At 41.9% G+C, this 12,751-nt stretch overlaps 2 long non-coding RNA genes across 2 annotated transcripts; both read left to right on the top strand.

Annotated features, from left to right (window-relative positions):
* Positions 1-4,441: 4,441 nt before the first annotated feature.
* Positions 4,442-5,680, top strand: LOC117470057. Its single transcript, XR_004554646.1, has 3 exons — positions 4,442-4,581; positions 4,706-4,909; positions 5,630-5,680. It is a non-coding gene; the product is annotated as an uncharacterized LOC117470057 (long non-coding RNA).
* Positions 5,681-5,924: 244 nt separating this feature from the next.
* Positions 5,925-6,413, top strand: LOC117470058. The gene is made up of 3 exons (XR_004554647.1): positions 5,925-6,032; positions 6,148-6,269; positions 6,396-6,413. It is a non-coding gene; the product is annotated as an uncharacterized LOC117470058 (long non-coding RNA).
* Positions 6,414-12,751: the final 6,338 nt, after the last annotated feature.

The raw sequence follows: 12,751 nt of genomic DNA, 5'->3' as shown, positions 1-12,751 counted from the left end.
TGACATTGGCGCCCGGTGACCATCAGATTTGACGACGCTGATTGGCTGAAATTATGTTTCGGCGGCATAGTTTACAGATAGCAGCAACAGACTCAGCTGCTAGTGGCTGCTACTGCACTGGTTGAGGGTGTCACTACCCGATCGGTCCACCTGCCCGATCTGTACTGCGCATGTGCGAGATGGTCCGCCATATTGGACAACTACACACGGCAACTCTACTAGGACACTTGACACAGTGGCTTTTGGCAAAGCAGAAAAAGAACCGAGAGAGATTATTGTTATTACAACGTGACTTCACTATTATTTAACAACTCTTTTTATTGGGTTCTTTTATTTGGGGTTAAGTACATTGTCAGAATAAGTGAGAAATGGATTTAACTTCTGTTAGACAGCTATCATACTGAATAAATATTTACTCTGAATGTATGCAAAAATGTATGGCATATAGCTGTCTAACAGAAGTTAAATCCATTTCTCACTTATTCTGACAATGTACTTAACCCCAAATAAAAGTTAAATAATAGTGAAGTCACGTTGTAATAACAATAACTCATCTCAATCAGATCTTTTTCTGCTTTGCCAAAAGCCACTGTGTCAAGTGTCCTATTAGAGTTGCCGTATGTAGTTGTCCACAATATGGCGGACCATCTCGCACATGCGCAGTACAGATCGGGCAGGTGGACCGATCGGGTAGTGACAGACATAGATATATATAAACATGGTTGTCTGTGATGTATTTTCCAACGGTTATAGCTCCTGTCTTGTCCCAGCAACACTACACGGTTTGCAGCTCCACCACATTTTTGGTTTATCTTCGGTGTCGCTTAAAATCTGCTTCCCATCGGACTAAAACCTCCATGTAATCTGAAGACAGATACTTGAAGTTATTTAAACCTTTTGCAAACTTTATGTTCTTTCTTGCTCTAGCCTTGCCAGTTACATTGTACATAACACATATATTATCATTATGCTAACTGGTTGTTCGTGTTAGACGATGTAGCTTTTTCATTTCTGAGTTATTGCTATATGTAAATAAGCCTGTTTGTAAATAATCCTCAGAGAAACAAAGAAAAAACACAATGTATGACGTTTTGTGCTGTGCTTCTTTTTTTTAAATTGCATTTATTCACAGTTCAGTTTGAAATGCTGTAGTGACTTGTATTGAACCACTTAAATATTTATAATTAATGCTACTGAAAAGATGCTATTAATGACCAGAAACACATTATCTACAGTTTTTATATCCCACATGCAGTTCACTGTAAAGCCACTTGGTGGAGGTGTTGGTTCACAAAACATGAACAGTTTTAAGAAAGAAAAAAAGAAAGACCAGTTCTGAGAATACAAATTCCTGGTACAGTTGTAGATGTTCAGGTTGATAAATAATATTTTCCACACTGAAGATTATGGAGGTATTGATCAGTCTTCTCATATTTTTAAGCCTTAATTTCTCCTTTCCCCCCCCCCCTCTAACATCACCAGAAGTCATAATTTAAGGGGTCATTTCTCGAAAAAATGTGCCCCCTGACCCCCCACATTGGTTGTCTTCTATATGTCAACAGCCCCACCAAAAAAAAAGTCCACCAGCCGCCACTGGTGCAATGGTGTACTCGGTATCCACATCCAGTAATAAATCGTAAGGCACAATGGTACACAGTATCCAAGCTCTTTAGGCACTGGTCGGAGGCATTTATGTATAGCAAATCACCATAATCTAATACAGGTAAAAACGTTGCAGATATCAAATGTTACCTTGTCTGAAAAGAGAAACAGGATTTATTTCTGTAAAAGAAACCTAATTTAATTTTTTGCTTTGAAACAACATTTTCGGTGTGTAACTTGAAAGACAAGTTCTGTTCAATAAGAAATCTCAGATATTTGTAAGTAGTGGGCGTGGGCAGTGTGCTATATACAAAAGTTGTGTCTCTGTATCACACCACTCACCCTGTGAAGTGCAGCCAGGTGGCCAGCACGAGCAGCGTGATCCAACTGACTGGAGACGACAAGGTGTGGGTGAATCTGTGGGGGCCGGGCAGAAACAATATCTTTGCAACTGAAGAACTGACGAAACTATTTTTGTTGGGTTTCGTTTGGGTTAATCGAACCATTAATAAAGTCTGGTCAGTGCAACTTCAGTCATATACCAGTGGATGAAGTGTGTAACATGAATGTTACCTTGTGCTTTCAATAAAAAATATCAATGCTTTACTAAATGTAGTTTTCATTTCATATCAATTAGAATATGATAATGTCACTAATTTACTCAAGTTTGGTTAAGCTTATTTGAGGTTGTTGTAGGCTACTTGTGTATTTCCATTTTATGCAACATTAAACTAGTACACCACTATGGCAGATATTGTTCTTATTAACTCCATTACAGTTGTCTGACATCATGACGTACATTGCAGGTTCAGATTATTAATAAAAAATATAAATCAACATATATCCGAGGATGTATACCCAGCAGTTTTTTTATTTTAACAACTAATACATTTAAGTTATAAACACATTAATCAACAATAGTTATAGATTTATTGCAACCAGAATTATGGAGATAATTTAGTGTTTTTGTTTGTTTGATTTGCACATTTGTACACAAGCTACCTCTCTTAGTATCTCGACAGCTTTCCACTTTCCAGAACAATAGTGCAAATATTTGATTTGATGATTTTGATTACTCTGCAAGAGTATACTGTACGTAGTTCTTTGTTACATCCAGATTTCATGTAAATAATGTTCTATATCGTAACGTATAATCTTAATCTTAATATCGTACTTAAAAAAAAAATGTGTTTATCTTCTTTAACTCTTTCTGATTCTGATTGTTAGTCCCAATTCCAAACCTCCCCCTACACCCTACCTATACACAGTTTTAATTTTGTTATTTTGCTGCTATGACGCTGGCTTTAACAGCCACTCCAATGACCAACAAACAAAACAAAAAAAAGGACCACAGGATTACATCTTATTCTTTTAAACTAACAGGGAAACGAGGGAGACGTAGCAAACATTACCAATCTATGCAGAATGTGTTGGATGTCAGCCGTCTGACTGTTTACTGCTGAACTACTGTACAGTAACACAAACCACTACACTGAGTCTGAGAATATAATTTAAAACAGGGAATATTGCAATATATTTACATATACTGGGAGATTACTTGTGCATGATACGCCAACGTTTTGTTAGCACTCAGTTAGCATAGCATTAGCTTTCTTACCTCTCTCCGGATGCCTCTACAGTTGTCATTAAACCTGTAGATCTGAAGGTGCTGAATCCCCCATTTGTAACCTTCACTTGGGCCTCCGAATAATTAATATTTTTAAATACATTTAATTGGCAGACAGGTGTAGACATAACTCCAAACACCAGAGAGGACTGACATCAGTAACAGTGATAAGTCCGCTCTTATCACTGTTACATTTAATATGAAAAATATACATTGTTCATATGGGAAGATTAACAATAATATGTGATGCCTTTTAGTCTACAAGTCTACTCTTTTTCTTATTGCACTGCACCTTTGCGGCTGTGACACCTGTAAATGTCCCAGTTGCGGGACAAATAAAGGATTTCTGATTCTGTTGGAACATCATTAAATTAATAGTACGTGATTAATGTACAATTACAGTATGTGCTTGCTGTTGTTATTCCAAAGGGAACATTCCCATGGCTAAATGCCATAAAAAACAGCCTCCGGGCTGAATGAATCGGTTCCAGACGTTCCGATAGCATGACCTACATTCTGGTTTAAAAAGACAACAATGTCAGGTATTTTCTTTTTATCCCATTAACCAGTTGTCACTGTAACTCACCCCATCTATGTCATGGTTTCATAACAACAGATAGATATTCAGTAGATGTTTTTCCTGTTCTGTAAAATGTTTTGTTTTCTACAAAGTATTTCAGCAAAAGTTAAAATTATTTAAATACCTGACCAACATTCTTGCTTTACAGTCAATGACAATGATGATTATGTTGAACCTGAAACACCCAACAACATTTTAGATAAATGATATTATATTATTTATTAAATGTACCAATTGTTATTCGTTTTAAACCAAATATATAATTATTTTATATTTTTAATATATCAATTGCTATTCTTCCAGAGTATGTTGCAGACCACTGGATGGAAGATGACTGTTATGGATATCAGTTCCTGAATGAACTCAACCCTGGTGTTATAAAGCGCTGCTCAGAGCTTCCCACAAACTTCCCGGTCACAGAGGAAATGGAGAAGCCGTTCCTGGAAGAGGGAAGCTCTCTGCAGAAGGAAATGGAGCTATGAGTGAAGATTAACTTTAAATGGATGGTAATCTTTGTTTCAGAATCACGATTTGTCCATTTACCATCCCTCTGTCATACTTCCTTGACTTATTACAATTCTGCGATACCTCTCGATGTCTTAAACACTTCTTTCTGATGTCTTTCCAGAAAGGCAACATGTTCCTTTATGACCAGAAGAAGATGGATGGAATTCCCCCTGCAGCCTATAATGGTGAACCTCTGCACGTGACTGCTGGTCTCTGTTTGCTCAACGTGAACCCAGAAAACAAACTGATGCCAATTGCAATACAGGTACTGTAAAATCAATTTAAAAGCCAGCATGTAATGTTATGGGTCTTTACCATGGTCAGTCTATGGAAAACCGTCTTTGAGGTATCGTAAAGGGAGGGTTAATCCATTTCTTATCAATTTCCAGTTGAATCAACAACCATCTGAGAAGAACCCCATCTTCCTGCCCAGTGATCCAGAAACGGACTGGCTGCTAGCCAAGATGTTCATTAAACATGCAGATTGCATGGATCACTAAACAGTCCATCACCTCATGAGAACTCACTGTCTGGCAGAGGTTTTCGCTCTTGCAGCTCTCCGCAGCTTCCCTGTGATTCACCCAATTTACAAGGTATAAGTACTCCACACAACAGAGGTAGTGCAGGTTTTTTGTATTCCCTTGTTCTGAAATAATGCTTATAATTGGTATTGATTGATTTTCAGGTATATTATGTCTATAATAGAGATGGTTGAAAGAAAAGCTGAGACAGGACATTTGTAAAATAAAAAGAGGAATGCTTGCAAACAAGTTTCCTTGATTAAACCCCATTACTTTGGAAGGTTGAATGCAAAGTATGTGACTATGCTGAGATTAACGTAACACAACATGTGAATTCCAAAGGAAACTACAGTACTCTAAGAAAGGCCCTTTTGAAACGCTTGCCAGATGCCAGAAGTGCAAACAGGTTGTGGCTGGGCTGAGAGGTATCCGTGAAGATGTTGCACACATCTAAAACACATCTTTTGAAGCATGAAACACAACTTTCATGTGTGTATTACATGTGTGTCTCACTGTTTTTGTATCTTTGATTGTACTTGAAGATCGTTTTGTTATTTGTCATTCACTGTTTTTTTGGTTACTTACTTTTCATAGATCATCTGTGGATATGGTTTTATGAACCATTATTTTTGCATGTATTGAAGATGTCAAACTTTTAATACAAACATTGTAATTGATTTCAGTTGTGTTTGCTTATAGGTTCCTTCAGTTACACTGATGATGTTCTGCCTGTTGTCTGCTGAATCAAGCATCTTACTTGGACTTTTATATTTGTTTCCTATGTCTGTTCAGCTGCTGTTTCCCCACTTCCGGCACACTCTTCACATAAACATTAGAGCCCGCCTACATTAGGACCTGATGGGGCTCTCACTAATGTAAGGCTTTTTAAAATTGATATATTTATTACAATTATAAATCAAATCAAATGCATACTACACCTTGCAGCTTAGATTAGACCGTTTTGGATGGTTTCTAATTCGATGTCAATAAACGTGTCTGATGGTATATGTGTATTTTTGATTTGTTAGAGTTCACTTGGATTTGATGGAGTAATTGAGCTCATGAGAAGGGATCTCTCTGAAATGACCTACAGCTCTCTCTGTCTGCCGGAAAACATCGCTGCACGAGGACTGGAGTCTATCCCCAACTTTTACTACAGAGATGATGGCCTGAAGCTGTGGAACATCATCCAAAGGTTTTACCTATTCATAAATATTGTGACTGTCCACAGTGATTCATTGTACAAACACCATTAGAGACTTTCTCAGGCACTCATATTATTAAAACTACAACTGTTTTGTGTATACCAGCTTTGTGAAGGCAGTAGTGGAGCACTAGTATCCCTCAGACTGTGAGGTGCATAGAGACACTGAGCTGCAGGACTGGATCAGTGAGGTCTTCACACATGGCTTCTTAGGAAACAAAGCATCAGGTATTTTTCCCATATTCTGAAGTCATTTGTAAATATAAAACATATTATAATAGTATATTTGAATGCACATAGTGATTGACAATATAAACCCATTATGTGGTTATGAACATATTGTGCTGCCAACAGGGTTTCCAGCAGCCTTTCGTACTGTCGAGGAAGTGGTCAAGTTCACAACCATGGTGGTCTTCACAACGACCGTTCAACATGCTGCCGTAAACAGTGGGCAGGTAAAGAGTTGGGGCATTAGAAAATGTACAGATGTAGCACTCCAGATAGGACTCCAGCTTACAGCTTCCTGCCTAAGACCTGCCTAAGACCAACGTCTGGGAATGTTAAGCCCTCCCACTATTTTCCAAGAGGGCATTGCCAGATTTTCAATTTCAGGATTTAACCAGGAGATGGCGCTTCATTCACAAATACAGAAAGACAACTTTTCATGGACTTTCAGTTGTGTTTTGAAGAGCATTTGAACACATCAATATTTTAGATCAAATAAAGTATATCTAATCTTGTAATTCAATAATATATAGTCTTTATATATTAAATAATCATAATAATAATGTAAATGTTTACATTACACTTCTTTATTTGTTATGCTCATACTTTTACCTTTACAATCGTTTGCTTTAATATGCAGTATATTTTTTGTTTGCTTCCTCCTGCTCCCTTTCGGACACATACTGTATGATTTATTATTATTATGAATATGAAGATATTATTAAGATAAGATAAGATAAGATGTTACTTTATCGATTGAACATTTTAGTTTAGAATGTGCTGTCCCACGGTAATTCAGAAGGCTCACAGGTCACATTCCGACCATTATTTAAAACAATAAGTGCTTTCACACTGTCTACAGTTTGATTTGTATAGAGGGAGCTGTGGCTGAATGGCCGGCGATTAGGTGTGGCGCATTTATCATTAGGTGATCAGAGCTGCCTGCCTGCCGGCAGATTTCATTTAAAAAACAGGTCTGATTTTAAGACTATTTCTGCGCTCATAAAGAATGATAAGAATAAGAATAGTGAGTGAGTTTATTTAAGGTAATTAGGTAGAAGCCCTTTTTTATCAGTAACGAATTTAGCAGTTGAACATAAAAGTCAACTAACTGAGTGTCACTTGCAATGACAGTGTTGTGTTTTTATTTTATGAGCCTTTTACATTAAAAATGGTTGTTGAATATATAAATATTATTATGAATATGGATAAATACTAGGCTATTTATTATAAACGTTAGTCCTTAACAACTATCACTGTGTATATCACCATTCTAAATAAATAAGTAATTAGATACCTACCATTACTGCGCTCAAGATAAAAGACCTTTGAAATGTCATATATGAGCTATCGTCCCGCTGTTTTTAGATAAGAATGAACTATTAACAATAGTATTGTAGTGCAGAGAGATAGGAGTCGGAGGCGGTGCATCGAAGGTGCAAAAGGTAACTTTATTGAGCAGCAGAAAAGCACATGTTGCTAGCTTACAGTCCGGGAAGCATACACGTCTCAAATATCCATACAAAAATATTTTGTTATTTTATTTTATTTTAAATAAAATGAAGGACATTATTGAAGTATTCGATGTTCTCGCGCCCAGGAGAGGAGCTTAGAATGAAGAGACTAATGGAGTCTCCGAAAAGGTTCAAATTGGTTGAGTTTAATTAAGTAACGTGGTTAAAGAACAAGCATGGGTAAGGAGAGACAAAGCCGGTGATGTCTTCAGGGTAGGCTGCAGCGAAGAAAAGAGAGCGAGCTGTCCTCTGTCATCCGTTTTTATCCACGTCTCGTTGTCTACCGCTGTGCAGATAGTGGGCCATCCTCCTCGGTCTTCGATGTTCGACATCGCGTAAAACAGAGGACTTCAACATTCTGTATTCCCTGCCTACTTCCTCAAGCCTTTTCTCCTCCTTATCTCTTTCATGACTTTCTATTTAATACCTTATAAACAGCTGTAATCGTTAGTTTAAAACATTGTTCGCGGCATGCTGACCGGATATGAAGGATTTTCAGAATAAAAGCTTGGCATTGAGACTTTGAGAACTTCCGGGTTTTTTCACAATAAAACAGCTTTTAAAACTGACGATATATTTTAGACTAATTATGCTATTAAACATTGATTTTAATTTCTAACAATCCCTCCTTTCACACCTTTTAAGGTGTGAACACAATACTGAAATTAATGAGTTCTTCATCTGTAAACATTGATTTTAAATTTCTAACAATCCCTCCTTTCACACCTTTTAAGGTGTGAACACAATACTGAAATTAATGAGTTCTTCATCTGAACTTTGCATAGTACATAACTCATATCAAAAACATACAATCAGAATGGAATGGTTTAAATAACCGTCATTAAAATACAAAAAATACAACAAATAAAAAAAATATTTTGGCTGGTCTTCAATCATAAAAGTTTTCTTTGTGCATAACTTCTAGTGTTAACATTCAATATCATGAATAGCACCACTTAGCTTGGTATCAGAACATTTCTTACTCCCTCTTTTCACAGAAATCCTTCTCATACTACATTCAGTGTTAAGGCACTTGTTTTTACAAAGTATAAAAGAAACAAACTTTTTTTTTAGAATAGTAAAAAGTAAATAAAAAATACACCATCTTGGAATAGTATAAAGTAATAAAGAATACACCATCTTGGAATAGTATAGTAAATTGCATTGATTCCCTTCATATTAGCATTGTAGCTGGTTCTTCCTTCAAATGATTTTATCATTTGAAGTATCACATCATTTGGACATTCTTTGAACAATCTCATCATTTATCATCCATATCATTTAACATCATTTACACACTGTTATCATTTTCATCAATATCTGTATATGGGTTGGGTCTTCTTGTTCTGCTAGCAATTGAAACTGTTCCCTTATGAGAAATGTACCCTCCCCCCTTTCATACTTTTTAAAGTACGGACTAATTACCTCCAGCATGTTCCCCTAACAGTGGGACTCTGTGTATTTCAGACCTCCAGGGCGGAGACCGTGAAAATCACCTCCCTCTGCCCGCTCACAGACCCCCAAAGTACGGACTAATTACCTCCAGCATGTTCCCCTAACAGTGGGACTCTGTGTATTTCAGACCTACAGGGCGGAGACTGTGAAAATCACCTCCCTCTGCCCGCTCACAGACCCCCAAAGTACGGACTAATTACCTCCAGCATGTTCCCCTAACAGTGGGACTCTGTGTATTTCAGACCTCCAGGGCGGAGACCGTGAAAATCACCTCCCTCTGCCCGCTCACAGACCCCCAAAGTACGGACTAATTACCTCCAGCATGTTCCCCTAACAGTGGGACTCTGTGTATTTCAGACCTCCAGGGCGGAGACCGTGAAAATCACCTCCCTCTGCCCGCTCACAGACCCCCAAAGTACGGACTAATTACCTCCAGCATGTTCCCCTAACAGTGGGACTCTGTGTATTTCAGACCTCCAGGGCGGAGACCGTGAAAATCACCTCCCTCTGCCCGCTCACAGAGCCCCCAAGGACGGACTAGAGACCTCCAGCAGCAGTCCCCAACAGTGGGACTCTGCACCTCCAGGAGAGACCAGGGGGAAATCACCTCTCTCTGCCCGCTCACAGAGCCCCCAAGGACGGACTAGGGACCTCCAGCAGCAGTCCCCAACAGTGGGACTCTGCACCTCCAGGAGAGACCAGGGGGAAATCACCTCTCTCTGCCCGCTCACAGAGCCCCAAAGGACGGACTCATGACCACCAGCATGTCCCCATAACAGTGGGACTCTGTGTATTTCAGACCTCCAGGGCGGAGACCGTGAAAATCACCTCCCTCTGCCCGCTCACAGACCCCCAAAGTACGGACTAATTACCTCCAGCATGTTCCCCTAACAGTGGGACTCTGTGTATTTCAGACCTCCAGGGCGGAGACCGTGAAAATCACCTCCGTCTGCCCGCTCACAGACCCCCAAAGTACGGACTAATTACCTCCAGCATGTTCCCCTAACAGTGGGACTCTGTGTATTTCAGACCTCCAGGGCGGAGACCGTGAAAATCACCTCCCTCTGCCCGCTCACAGAGCCCCCAAGGACGGACTAGAGACCTCCAGCAGCAGTCCCCAACAGTGGGACTCTGCACCTCCAGGAGAGACCAGGGGGAAATCACCTCTCTCTGCCCGCTCACAGAGCCCCAAAGGACGGACTCATGACCACCAGCAGCAGTCCCCATAACAGTGGCACCTCCATAACCTTGCACTCACTTCACTTGTCTCACACACACCCAGGGGGAAGAAAGAGGACACATTGGAGCACACATTGACCCAGCAGTAAGTCCTCAAAACGTGGGTAAAGCTGTGTCAAACAGTGGGGTAACATGTTTCAAATGACAGCACGGTGCTGCTTGTTGGCAGGCTGACTCACTTCACATGTCTCACACACACCCAGGGGGGGAAATATAACACTTGTACCCAGGAATAAGTGTTTGAAAGGCGGGGAAAAGTTGTTTAAAATAGTCTGATACCTCCAGGGCGCATAACTGCACTTTACAAGCCAGAAATAATGTTTAAATGGTCGGGGAAAGTATTTTTAAATGTCTGGAAGAGAGTTTTAGCCAGTCATTTTGCACGAAATCATTTAACATTGACGCTCTCCTGGAAATGCACATATTCTGTGCATTTTCAGGAGAGCGTCAATGTTAATCCTGCAAAATGACTGACTAAAACCCCGGAATAAGTGTTTGAAAGGCGGGGAAAAGTTGTTTGAAATAGGCTGATACCTCCAGGACGCATAACATGGGTAAAAAGTGTGTTAAAAGGTCGGGGAACATGTTTCAAATGACAGCAGACTGGTGGTTGTTAGCAGGCTGGCTCAGTTCACTTGTCTCACACACACTATAGTAAAAAGTATTATTTGGAGTCTTAGCTTCAGGCATAGAATGTTTTCTAACAGAAAAACATCGGCCATAATGTCCCTGTACCCGCACCGCACTATAACAGTGCTGCCTGCGGTTCATCACTCTCACCTGCGCACTCCCACTAGCCTCCTCCCTAACGGGAGCTGTAGCTGGGGCGGCGAATGGGGAACTTGTACAGTCATCAACATGTGCAAGTGTATTGTGGAAACAAAGGACACTCAGACTTGGATACAGATCAACACCATCTTTATTTTAAAAGTTTTGACAGAGATCTGGGCATTAAATAGACAGATAACTCCGCGAAGATGGAGTTCCCCACCCGGGTGCTCTGCTGTTGCGGAGCCTGCCTCGGTTGGGCAGCCCCTCCCCGTGATTGCCGGTATGCCGGTGCCACGGGGTGGGCCGTAGAGGTGGAGGGCGCTGCAGCTAAGGGACCCCCGTGCCGGCGCCTCTCCCTCCGCTTCACTGTCGTACTACGCTCCCTCCGTTGCATGGCATGCAAGGGGGGCACGTAGCGGAGCCTGAGGAGGAGCCAGCGATAGCATGCGGCTAAGCTGGACTCTCTCCTCCTCTAGGCGGCTGACTGGGTGACCGAGGAGACCGACCCAAAGAGCCCCTCCGTGGACACGGGGGCTCCGAGGAGATCTCTCGGTCCTTTTTTAGATAGGGCCGTGAGCCCTGGCCACACGTGACGAGACGCCACTGTGGCCAGGGAAATCATCCGCCCTGCTGCGGTGGCCACGCCATAAATCAGATTACTCATCTGACTAACAGCGTGGTCCGAATAATCGCTCTCGTCCTGAGACGGGAGGGCGGGGGCGTCTGCCTGAGGGTGATCAGGAAGACGCCAACACGCCAAGATTATCGGGGCCTTCGTTTTAAATGGCTGCTGCCATGTCGCCTCCACACACCGCCATACCTCTGGCAGCTGGGGCGAAACGAAGGTCGGCTGCGCCGGATGCACCGGGCCATAAACCCCCGATCTCAGGCGGTTTACAGGCCTCGGTGGCAGCGGTGGGGGGAGCGGTAAACCTACAAGCTCCGCCGCCAGAGTCATCACCGCTGGGAAATCCATCCGCGCAGAGCTGAGAGTTGGACCTCCGGATAGCGAGGCGTCCTCGTCGTCGATCATCGGAACCGGGGCCGTCTGGCCCCACGGCAGGGAGAACCGGAACGATGTCCCCTCGCTTCCCGAATTGCCCATGTCAACGACGTCGAGATCCAGCTCCTCCGACTCCTCCTGCGGGGCAATCTTCTCCAGGAAGTGCTGCCCACGATGCTCCCTCGTGCGCCGCGGGATCGCCTGACAGGCCGAGCACGCCGGCGTCGAGCCCATACCGTTCATCGCGTGGTCGGGCCCCAAACACGTGAAGCAGAGGGGGTGCGGATCGACTCCTGAAATCAGGTTCGGACAATTCGGGCAGGTCCTATGGTCCAGCCATACTCTCTCTCTATTACTTTCACTTCAATACGTCTTACGTCTTCTGTGGAATCACTTCCGCTTAGCTGAAGAGAACAAGGATAGCAGTCAGGAGGCGAGGCCTCCTTTTATACGGTGTGATGCGCGCGCATTCAGGTAGGCCCGCCCTGGGCCGGCTACGTCTA

The sequence above is a fragment of the Trematomus bernacchii genome, unplaced genomic scaffold (genome assembly GCF_902827165.1).
Source record: "Trematomus bernacchii unplaced genomic scaffold, fTreBer1.1, whole genome shotgun sequence".
NCBI lineage: Eukaryota > Metazoa > Chordata > Actinopteri > Perciformes > Nototheniidae > Trematomus > Trematomus bernacchii.
The sequence above is the reverse complement of the archived record's forward strand: the minus strand, read 5'-3'. Positions and strand labels throughout refer to the sequence as shown.